The 12,371-nt window shown below is 34.6% G+C and overlaps 1 protein-coding gene across 1 annotated transcript in view; it reads left to right on the top strand.

Moving 5' to 3' along the window:
• The first annotated feature begins 2,622 nt into the window (after window positions 1–2,622).
• The window catches only part of LOC126974653 (uncharacterized), a 310,786-nt gene continuing 301,037 nt past the window's right edge, over window positions 2,623–12,371 (top strand). Inside the window, exon 1 of the mRNA XM_050822192.1 lies at window positions 2,623–2,923. The gene's annotated coding sequence lies outside the window, so the exon portion shown is untranslated. The remainder of the gene's footprint in view (window positions 2,924–12,371) is intronic.

Below are 12,371 nucleotides of genomic sequence, written 5' to 3'. Positions count from 1 at the left end.
TTCATGTTTAGTATTCATTGTTTTTCCTCTGCTAGTTAAGTCTTCTCTTCCTACATCTATTATTATCACTATTCTTTTCTTTCTGTGCTATTTATATAATTGGCTATTCTTTGTCTAACGCAGTGTGTCTCATAGTATTTTGTTTGGTTTTTCTTCATTTCCAAATATTCTTTTAGAGGCACTATTAATTTTTGGAGTATTTTAAGGAACCATCCATGTATGATCATCCTTTCTGATGTTTTATTCTGACAAATCACAGATCATAAAAGTCTGCTCAGACGTTTTTATTAGTGTTTCCAAATTTATTAAATTTGCAGCTATTTTGCGGAAATCCATAATAACCCAAACGTTATAAGTTTTCTTAAGCTTCTCCCGTAATATGCTTAGCGCAATTAACATTCAAGAAAACTCATTACATTTCGATAACTTTGTATTGACTAGCGATTGATGAATAAAATGGAAACAAAGTTTGTCAATGATTTGCTAATTAATCATCAAACGACGTGGGGAATGATATTATGCTTAATGTTGCATTAAGGAGCGTAGTTCTTGTGAAGGCAGTTCGTATTATGTATATGGCTTTGGGTGGCATTTCGATAATCAGTCAAACGGAACTTGTGTTAATCGACATGGTACGTCAAAACGGTAGAAGATGTGGTTGGACGGTACAATGGTTTATAACAGAGGTTTTAGAAACTTACGTGGTACCTTACATGGGATTAATGGGCGTAAATTTTACTCTAATGCATGATAATGCACGACTCCACGCAGCTGCACAAGTTCGACAATATTGCGAAGAGGTGCTATGAATTGGCCAGTCCGAATCCCGGATCTTAATACCATGTTTGGAAAAAACCTGTATTTGCGAGAAATCCTATGTCCACTAACGTCAACTGTGGCAACTGGCAGCACTTTAGAACAGCGATTTCACAAGAAGAAGATTTCACAGCATCATAACGTGCGGTATCTCGCTGTGGGGTTATGCTGCTGACATTGATATAGTGTTTGCTCTGCAAAAGAGAGCTGTTCGTGCTATATATCAGCTTGGTTATAGACAGTCACTCAAGAAAAGAAAGAAATAGGTAAATGTTATGCCTGTTCATTGCCAGTAAATTTATGAGAATTTAATAAACGACCACAAGAATCGCCACCATTTTGCGCTTAATAGTGATTTTCATTATTATAACACTAGAAATAAGTGATTGCTTGTAACTAATTCTAGTAGGCTTTGTAAAATTCATTTCCTTTAAGGATTAAATGTATACAATTTTATAATAAAGCCCCAGTCACTGTTCAGGCATTATCTGTAAATAAATGTTTTATAAAGAAAAGTGATCGGACAGCCGGGAATTGATTTATATATTTATTATTATTTATTCATTTATTTATATATTTATTTATTTTTATATTTATTTTATAGCAATAACAAGGACAGAACAATATTGTATATTTTATTAAAAAGAGTGCAAAAAAGAATGCTGGGAAAGTTTCTTGTGCAGCTTCTTCTCTCTCAGAGCGCCATTTTTTCCGAAGCGGTAGTAGTATATAGTGTTATGAGAAATGAGATCAAAAAGAATTCTCAAGGAATCAATTTTGAGAAAATAAATGCCTTTTAATGGTGCAATATTCCGCAAAGCAATAACCGTTTCAATGTCACCGGGAAGACTGCTTCATGTTTTTTAATTTATTTTATATTCTTTTTTTTTTTTCAAATAAAGTTATTACATAATTTTTAACAATAGCTAACTGAATGCTCGCTCTTTATTTTATTTACGGTATCTGTGGATTGATGCATCTACTGTATTCTGTATTGTACTACATCTATATATTATGTGCTCAATAACTCTCGTGTTTTTACTTATTAATTTAAATTTTTTTTCACTTAGTCGTGTAAGGCATTTAGTATAAATTGACATTTGAGTATTTTTGTTACTTTGCATGTATTGTAATTGAAATGATTTGTAAATTTAATTGAAACTAAGAACTTGTAGTACCATTCTGTTTTCAAAAGAGCAACCTTAGAGTTCATTGCTCGTTCTTCTCTAAGGAAATCTGTCTTCCGAATGAGCTGTATGGAAAAATGACATATTATTTCATGTGTAATGTAATTGACCTACGAAATAAAACATTTTTGATTTGATTTAACCCTAATCAGATCTATGCGGAACCGATTAGTATCTGCATTACGGGCATATGGAGGCATATTACCATACTATTATTATATGACCTACCAATATACCCAAAAATCATTAAACGGACTAAAACCAATTTTTGTTACATTTATTGTTGTTGTACAAACCAACTATAGCTTTCAATTAAAATTGTGTAAAAAGTTTGCATATTTGGTAAAAATGTTTATTTCAACGGCCGCGGCCGGCGTTTTGAACATTGATGCAGTTAATGAGTCTGTCAGTGTATCTTTATGTAAGTAACTAAAAACAACATATTGGTAATTACAATAGAGAGCTTTTTAACTCTCATATAATTGTGAACTTCTGTTTGCCTCGAATCGAATTGGACAATAAACCTATCCTATTTTGGAAATGAAACATGAATGAATCTATTTCTTAGTTTTGACTCCCCCTAGCGGGAACAACTCAAACCAATGTGTTGGCGGTCGGCGGAAGATGGCCGTCGCGTGCTGACCGTGTTTGTTGTGTTTATTAAATTTTACTCGGTTTTTTAATTTGATACACATTATTTTGTATTTAAGTTAGTATAAAAGTCGAAGTAGTAGATTTTTTATTTGGTGAAGTGATTTTATGGTGTTTTTTGTTAGTTTTCTTTCATAAAGTGTATTTTTTAATGTGATCAAAGTTACCACGCAAGTTTGAAGCTTTTACAGTGGAATGTTGTGATAAAATCATTGTGGATACAGTGTTGCTTTCGACTTTTGTGTCAATATTCTATCTGCGTCTTTAAGGTATGGAAATTTTATACTTAAACTGTAACTTTTAGAAGTAACTTCTCAAACTTTATGGAATTTGTTTGTTTACTTACCTTGAACCGAACAGCGCATGTTCATAAAGTTTTTGTTAAAGCTCCTTGAAATCGGAATTCTATTACAACATGAAACTCTGAGCGTGAACTTTTATGTATATCTCGTGCACTACTTTTGTTGAAAAATTATCATAGGAAACTACTATTTTTATTTAACGTCATATTATTAGGAAGTCTCATTCAACAAGTATGGCTCGATAGTATATTATGAGTTGAGTAAGCAAATGTTTCCCTACAAATAATATTAAAATATAATGTATTAATAAAAAGTTATGGACATATCAATTACATTGCAATATTTATGTTGTGAATGCAAATGTTTAGTCTCATGGTGTCACCAACAATGTCATCAAAGCTCAAATTGTGGTCAACAAAAACAAAATTGTCTTTTCTTAATTACTTACCTACTTTAATATGTAATTTTTAGAGTGACTAAATAATTTGATGTAGATTCTATTGTGCTAGTTATAAAAATAAACTCCTGTTTGACAATTTTTTCTAGTAATTTTCGTCTAGTGAGTTAGACACAGACAATGTTGTAAATTTTTCCACTTGTGGTTTCCAAAATATATCTTGTATTCAAGTCCAGCCTTATCAAAAGTCACAATCGTTCATATTATCCTAGGGTTCTCAATATATATAACCCAAACAATAAAATGCAATAGTAAATGTTTTATGTAATTGTAATAATAAACTACAATTCAAATTCAAAATAGAATTACAAATGACTTGTTGAACATCCAAAAGTACCACTATTTCAAAACAGTGTGCCTCAGACGTGAGGAGAATGGGCGCCTCAAACTCAACGAGCTTTTTTTTTATAAAAATATGAAATCTATATTTATATAATATCATACAATATAAATATATAATTACTGGGCCTGAGGGTGTTCACTCCATTTCCATTCTGTGGTATCATTAATTAAATTTATCAAGAATTATTTTGTGAAAATGTGCTCCCTGTTGTTTTAATGAAATTATTTCACAGCAGAACTGTTAAACCATGCTTTACTAAATTCTCTCATAGAAAATATGATCATACAAAACAAATATTGTAATAATATTTATTTCACACACTCACATTTAATGTGAGTCCCAGTGAAAATAACTATTCTATCTCTCAAGTTGCACTAAACTGCACTCCATGTAGTAATCCCAATAAAATACTTTCATTAGCTTAGAAGTTCACTGGGTTCAAACATCAAGTCACTAGATTTATATATATTAAGAAATATATATATACCTAGCTTAGATCATATTGAATCTTTAAGGAGCTTAGCAAGCAAGTTAAGCAGTATGAAGTATTTTATTTATTATAATTTTATAATAAAGAGTAAGCTCTCTTGTCTGGTGTTTAAATCACTAAATTCATGCTACATAATGTAATTCAGATATAATGTGTTATAAAACAATGACAATAATATTTTAATATAAAAAGATTCTTAGTGTGTGTTTCTCTCTGTACTCCTTCCCTCATGACTGAGGATCGTAGTCATCGACAAGTGGTCAAAACTTGGAGTGAACTATTTGTTTCCTCTGTGATGGCCGGAAGCCGATGGAAACACCCTGATGATGGAGCTAAACCTCGGGGACCTGGAATCTTTTTTTGGCCGGTCCATCTGATAGAAGATTGGTCTCTGGCTTGCTTGCGTGTTCCCAACTATGATCAATTTCTCCAGGCTCTCATTACCAAAATATGATTGAATTCCTTGGTGGCATATCATGGACAGATGGGTTTTTATCTTGAGCTTTGAGAGGATCAACATATTTGTTCTCTTGGCCGTCTAAGGTATCCTCAACATATGCCCCCATCACCACATCTCCAAGGCATCAATACATTGCCTGTCTCGAGCCCGTATTGTGCATGACTCCACAAAATACAGAAAAATGGGGAATATCAAGGCAAATACTAACCGGATCTGGGTATTAATAGTGATTCCCCCTCTTTTTCCATATTTTGTTTAGGCGGGTCATAGCATCTTTAGTCATACCAATACGTCTTTTTATCTCTGGCACACTACTGCCGTGTCATTGTGTGTTTAAGCAGGTATTTTTAGAGATAGTTTGTATTCACATATACAATTTGTAAGTTAAACTAAATATGCAGTTCTATCTGATGGATAAGATGGTTTATATTGTAAATCTTTTTAATTTAAATGCAGACTGCATTCACTGATATTACAATACACAATGCTAATATCTTGCTCAGGGACACTCAAAGAATCCTAATTTTACTAAACACTTGTGCAAGTGTATGGGAGTGAATAAAATATATATTCTGAGAATTTATGTTAATTCAATACTGCTATTACAATACATATCATCATATATATGTTATGATTATGATGATATTTGTGCTTATAGTATTGCTGTCATCTCTGGTCTGGCGCACCCCAGTATCAGCTTGATCCATTTGACCGCCTGCAACGCAGAGCAGCTCGAATTGTCGGGGACGTTGTGCTCTGTTAACGGCTGGATCCTTTAGCGTTTCGTAAAGTCGTCGCTTCATTGTGTGTCTTCTACTGCACTTATCATGGGGAGTTTCCGAAGAGCTGTTTCACCCGATTCCTGCCGCTGAATTCCATCTTCGCACGACACGCCGCAAGTTAGGCTATCATCCCCACCATCTGAAGGTCTTCCACAGTGCGGTTTTCGAGGAGCTTTCTTTCACGTACAAGAAAGCTGTGAAATGAATTTCCTTGTGCGCTGTTTCTAGGACTATACGACATGGGTACCTTCAAAAAAAGCGCCGTAAAGGCCGACAACGCTCCTGTGATTCCTATGGTGTTGTAAGAGAACGTGGGCGGCGTTGACCACTTAACAGCAGGTTACGTGCGCTCGTACGCTACGCTTGTTCGTCCTCCTTTTCTGTTCTGTTTCCTGATATAATTCCTGCTGGTAGTGTACTTTTTTAACCGACTTCAAAAAAGGAGGAAGCTCTCAATTTGTCTGTACATTTTTTTTATGGTTGTTACCTCAGAACTTTTAATTGGGTGTACCGATTTTGATAATTCTCTTTTTATTTGAAAGCTGGTGCTTCCCGTGTGGGACCACACACCAATTTAGCTGGAATAAACTTTCTGACAATGGCATCCATTCAAAAAGAACTATTTCAAAACAATAGATATACCAATATGCAATAAAGAGTAAAAAAATAATTGTGTACTTTTATAAAATCTAATTAATTAATATAACTAATTCTAGTTAAGTACAATTATTGTTATTTTTGGAATCGGTGACATCATCACAACCTCCACCTCAGGACTCGGCCGAATATATCTTAATTAAGATTGTGGTATCAAATACGAATGCATTTTTAGGCGTCTTCTATAGCCCTTTTATCTCTTTTAATTATTTGAATTCTTTTAAAACCCACTGGCCCTTGTATGTGCATGTTATTATAATGGGCGATTTTAATACTTGTCTCTAAAAAAATACTCTTAGCAAAAAAATCAACTCTACTGTATCATCATGTAACCTTAATATCTTACTTACCCTTGCAATGAATCAAACCTGTGCAGATTCTGCTGCGAAGCCACTGAAGACCCCATACACATTCCTGGAATGCGAAGCCATTGCCAGAATCAGGCTGGGGTGTTTTAAAACACCTTCACTCAAAGCAGAGGACGTGCCCTGCCTGGACCCTCTGAGGATCCTACGATTTGTAAAAGTAATAGGTCTCGTGGATATAATTTAAATCTCGGCACAGTGACACGCATCCTAGTTAGTAGCCTCGTTTCTCCTCCTTAGCTTAGTTTGAGAGCAGGCGCGCTAGCGCAAGAAGGGGACACAATAGATCCTAGAATTTAAATGCATTGCAATCCCCAACTCACAATAATAATAATAATAATACCTTTGCAATCTACCCACACTGCTCCTAACTGATCTCGTGAACTTCATGATCTCGTTTACCTATCATTTAGTCTCTATATATGTGTCCTCCTAAATGTCGCGGTAAGGTCATGTATCAGTGAAATTTCTGTAGTATGATTTATCGATGAACTCTAGGACGACGCTCTCAATTTAAATTGGTCACTTGACTATCAAGCCGAAACAGCTCATCGAGAATTAAAATTATTCAATACAATTATAATTAAGTTGTATGATAAACATGTTAGTCTCATGATAATTAAGCATTCACCTGGATGCATTTGCTGTCAGGGAAAGGACTTTAAAATATTAAAACAGATTCCGATTACAGATGGGCGAAATATAAAACTGTTCGAAATCGATGTAATTCAATGTTTAGAGACGCAACTTTCGACGCTATATTCATGAATCTGTTGAGAATAGCAACACTGTAATTTAACGTGGAAATTTCTAAAAAAGATTGGAGTGGGAAAGTATTTGAGTTATAATGTTTCCAATACCCACTCATTCAAAAGATTAATATCACAATATATGTCTGTTAAATCAGCACTTCACAGCTTTTTCTCCTAGTGTGTTAGTGTCAAAAATACAAACCCTTAACTATATTACTTCACTTCCCACTCCAAATTATCCTCCACTCACCTTTGATCGATTATTCTCCGAATGTGATGTCAAGAAAACAGCACTTTCAATATCATCCTAATATGCAGTTGGTAGCGATGGTATCGGTCGAACAATGATAACCCCAATCGACCTATTGTATCCATATTGCTATTTTTATCCAAAATCCTTGTAAAATTGTAGCAGCAATAAATACATAGTTTAGTTGTAGACTATTCACTTCTAGATTCCTTCCATTCTAGCTTTTGACCGGGTCAAAGCAATACAGCAGTGCTTGTTAAAATCACCGATGATATACGATTTGCAATAGAAATTAAGAATGATATGGTTCTGATGTTACTAGATTTTAGTACTTAATGCCTTTAATTCAATTGACTTCGACCCTCTGTTGGGAGTGCTAAGTTCTTTAATCGTATCTCCATTAGTAATTATATGGCTTCGGCAAGTAACTAACTTGACTGCACGTTGACAGTGTGTTAAACTTGACGACAAGTACTCTACATCACATTCGGAGTGCCTCAAGGTGGCGTATTGTCTCCTCTTTTTTATTTTGCTATTTTCGTTAATTCTATATCTTCAAAACTTTCTTTCCTCTACCATTTGTATGCTGTTAATTTGTGGATTTACGCCCACTCACCTGTTGAGAATTTCGCATTAACAATTGGTTTAAACTATATCAGTTTATAACTATTTTTAAACTATATCACTAAATGGTGTGAGATGTATTTGGCAAATCATCCTATATATCTCGTAGTGATTGATCGAGTCTTCCTCCAATTTGCCTTAATAACGTCATTGTACCCTTCACAGTAACTAGTCGGTAAAAAAATTGAAAATACACATTGATTCTGATATCATGGAAGCACAAATTAAGAAATAATACTTATACGACCATACAAATAAACTTGGTATAAAGTTATAACTGATGATAAACAAAGAAAATGGAAAATGTTTACAATATCGTTGAAAACACTGTCAATACAATGATAATTATGAAGTTTTCGTAATGACAAGCTGCCTTGCAAATAAATGAACCATTCGTATTGAACAAACCATTCGTAAGCAAAATGTCTGTTTGTAAACATTTTACATATTCTTGGTGCATGCTTAGTTATAACTTTATGCCAATTTTATTTGTAAGGCCGTAAGTGTCATAGAAGTGTTTAGATGTAGTATCTTGATTACGGCCTCGTGTGCGTCCGATGTGCAAACAGCATATAGAAGGACAATGTATAAAAATAAACAAATATTAATTTGCTGTTTTATAAAGAGTAGACGGCCAGCGAAGCAGTCTGAGGCTGGTCGGTGCAGAGCCCGCGCCTCGTAAAATAAAGCATTTGCATAAAGCTTTGAGCACATTAGCATACGAGACGTTGCACTTTTATATTTAAACTTATTGATATTACAGTGGAGAGACAGACGCGGGTGGCGACTATATTGTACTTACCGACGTGTTTACTGTGGGTACTTTATTCGTCATAAATGTTTAATGTAGAAGCAGTGTCTCACTATCCCATAAGGTTATATAGTGCTAAACAAATACGAGCGTCTGATGGGAACAGATACAGCATTACATCGTAGCTAAGATATTTACCAGTGTGAGGCTCCTTTGCACAGGATGCCGGCTAGGTTATGGGTACCACAACGGCACCTATTTCTGCCGTGAAGCAGTAACGTGTAAGCATTATTGTGTTTCGGTCTGAAGGGCGCCGTAGCTAGTGAAATTAATGGGCAAATGAGACTAAACATCTTATGTATCAAGGTGACGAGCGCAACTGTATTGCCGCTCAGAATTTTTGTGTTTTTCAAGAATCTTGAGCGGCACTGCACTGTAATGGGCAGGGCGTATTAAATACTATCAACTAACTGCACTATAATGGGCAGGGCGTATCAAATACTATCAACTGAACGTCCTGCTCGTCTTGTCCCTTATTTTCATAAAACAAAAATAAGATATATAGCCGTGGTAGTAAATTAAGGTTAATAGATATTAGAGTTAACAGATTAATTTTTATTAGCATCAGAACCATAGTTGTTATATTTACATACCAGGAGCGCATCCGTTGTAGTACGAGGGATCCCTAAAAGGTGCAAGGGATCAATGTGCCCGAGGCCACATCGCCCGATCCGTCATTGTCGAGGTAGATATGATCTACATAAAACGAGAAGTCCATTAAATTGAGATTAAAATTATCTGGTAATACTTTATTAATTTATAATTCACATTTTAATTTGCTTTTCATCTAGTAGAGGAATAATAAATGTGATTGTCATTTTAGTACAAGAGCCCACTGCTGGTTTCTGCCTCTATCTGTTTTTTGATAAAATCAATTTTAAATGGATACTGAGGGAGTATGGAAATTATTAGCGAGAGGTTGCCTATTAAAAGTGAGCCGCAATTATCTGTAATTAATTTTAGTATAATTAATTTTCGGATATAAACTGCAACTACATTAAAATTAAAGGAAATTAAGATGTGGCAATTTTTTTAATCGCAACTAGCGCTAAGATGAGTCTTATATTATTCATTTAAAAAAAAAAACAGATAGATAGCAGATTTGAGCAGTGGGATCTTAGGCTATTGATGTTTCATCGGAGAATAATTGTAAACGATCGGTGACGACCAACCGCCGACCGCGACAGACAGTCGGACGTGCTCATCACGATGTCTGAAATTATAATTTATTTGAACGCATATCTATATTTAATATGAATGCTATTAAAAGCAAAACAATATGGGTTCAGATTAGATTTGAACGCGCGTTGTGGGAAATAACAAATCCGAATAATTATGGTTCTGCGGTTCAATTCTAATAACTCATTTTGTGTGAAGGCTACCGTAAAAAACTTATCAATGTATATGAGACGGGTTTATACGAGAGGCGTGACAACGCAATGGACTAGTTTTATTATAACAATGTATTTTAATTGCGCGGTATTCCTGTACCGTGTAAAATATAAAAACGAGCTACGGGTACTAATCGAGATGTTTCACAGATGTAGAAGCTTTTTAATGATGTCAATATTAATAATTTTACGTTTTTGAAGTTAAGATTAGGTTACATATACAAGAGAAAGAGAGAAAGTCGGGGAGGCAGCTTTCAAAGTAGAATCTTCGTTTAATTTTGTTTGAAAACTAATGTGCATAAAAACCTACAAGTTTTGTATATTTCAGTAATAATAATAATAATTTTATTTGACACACACACAAACATTGCATAGGTACTAAATATTTAAAAAAAAACAGATCAATTATAACTTAGTTAAATTTGTTTTATAAAATATATAGCAGCTGTGTGGTAATGTGTGTATTTTTAATCGTAAGTTTGATATTGTAGTCACGCAATGGTGGAGGCAGGTTGTTCCAACATTTGGTCGCACTATAACGAAAGCTACATCTGACGGCAGATTGACTCAATTTTCATCTGATTACTTACTTGTCATTTTCAAGCATCAATGAGTTTTCTGCTACAGCTCAACCTTAAAAAAAAGAAAACTTAACATTCATAAGTGTCATTTTCTTGACGTAGGTCAAGATGTAGATGTGTTAAGTAATTTTGAATTACATTGCAATTCACTTCCTGTAACTTAATATTAGTCTAAATATTTAAAATGTATTACATATAATCCATCCATCTTATTATAACCAGTAGATTGGAAGCTCGGTGACTTATGGCACATTTTTTGATCCATTTTTAGGAACCGACCTGTAGCAGTAATAAGAATTTGTAGCTAAGCTTAATTTGTTGTTAATGGGATTGGAGAGAAAACGAGAATATGGCGGCGTGGTCACCAATACATTCATTGTCTCGTGCTATTATTATTTTATGTAAGAGGAGCACAATCGAGCTTACGTGTCACCTGATGTTAAGTGATCACCGCCGCCCACACTCTTGCAACACATCAGAGGAATTGTAGAAATTTAAGATGAATTTAGTCAAAAAATATTTTTATGAAATGGATATTGTTAATACAGTTTATAATAAAAATAGTATTATTCGGACAGAATGTATGCCGGCTCAAGGGTGAAGTATCGACTTTGGTGGTTGATAGCTCGATAGTTGCATAAAGCCGTCCAAACTGTGATGTGTGCAATTTGGCAAGTTCCCTAATTCGTGCGAAGAGCAAAACTCATGCAACGTGATTACTCAGATGGGATTCAGAGATTTTTGCTTTATTACGAACTGAGCTCGACGATGGAGTCGGTTCGCTGCTGAGGCAAAGTGAATGAGGTCATTTTTGTGGAAATGCTTGCCTCGTGCATGCTTTTACATTATCTACCGTCTGATAATAATTGAAGATGTATTCGTTGAGGTTATGAATACAACTCTACATGTAACGCTGTTACAAGTACAGTTACTTTTGAAGTAAATGTTAGAAGAATTAACACAATGCAGCATTGTACCATGTTTAGAAAGTATTGGAACTATTATTAGGGTACCAGTAGGAGTGTACACTTTATGTACTTTATGCATAAATATACGTGTTATGGTCTAAATATTATAAGTGTTCATTCTGCTAAGATTTGTTAATACGTGGGGCATTCTGAAAGTTTTTTAATAAATCACTAACTCTATACAAAGTCTCAAGCGTCTAAACCAGTTTTAGAAGCACTTATTCCAGTCTGCCGCAGACACCTTGTTGGCTTTCTCGAACGATACGCTAACAGCATCTTCCGGCAACGAAAACTGGATCCCTTTCAGTTGATTTTTTTATTTTAGGAAATAAAAAGAAGCCACGCGGTGCTAGATCAGAGGGTCTACTCTCTTTCTTCGAGACGAAACTTCGTAAAAGAATGAAATAAAAAAAATTTTTCGGACACACTGACGAAGTTCGGAACCATATAAAATTTTCGTGAACGATAGAAATGAATGTCATTG

This window comes from Leptidea sinapis, chromosome 33, assembly GCF_905404315.1.
Source record: "Leptidea sinapis chromosome 33, ilLepSina1.1, whole genome shotgun sequence".
In the NCBI taxonomy this organism is placed as follows: domain Eukaryota; kingdom Metazoa; phylum Arthropoda; class Insecta; order Lepidoptera; family Pieridae; genus Leptidea; species Leptidea sinapis.
The sequence above is the reverse complement of the archived record's forward strand: the minus strand, read 5'-3'. Positions and strand labels throughout refer to the sequence as shown.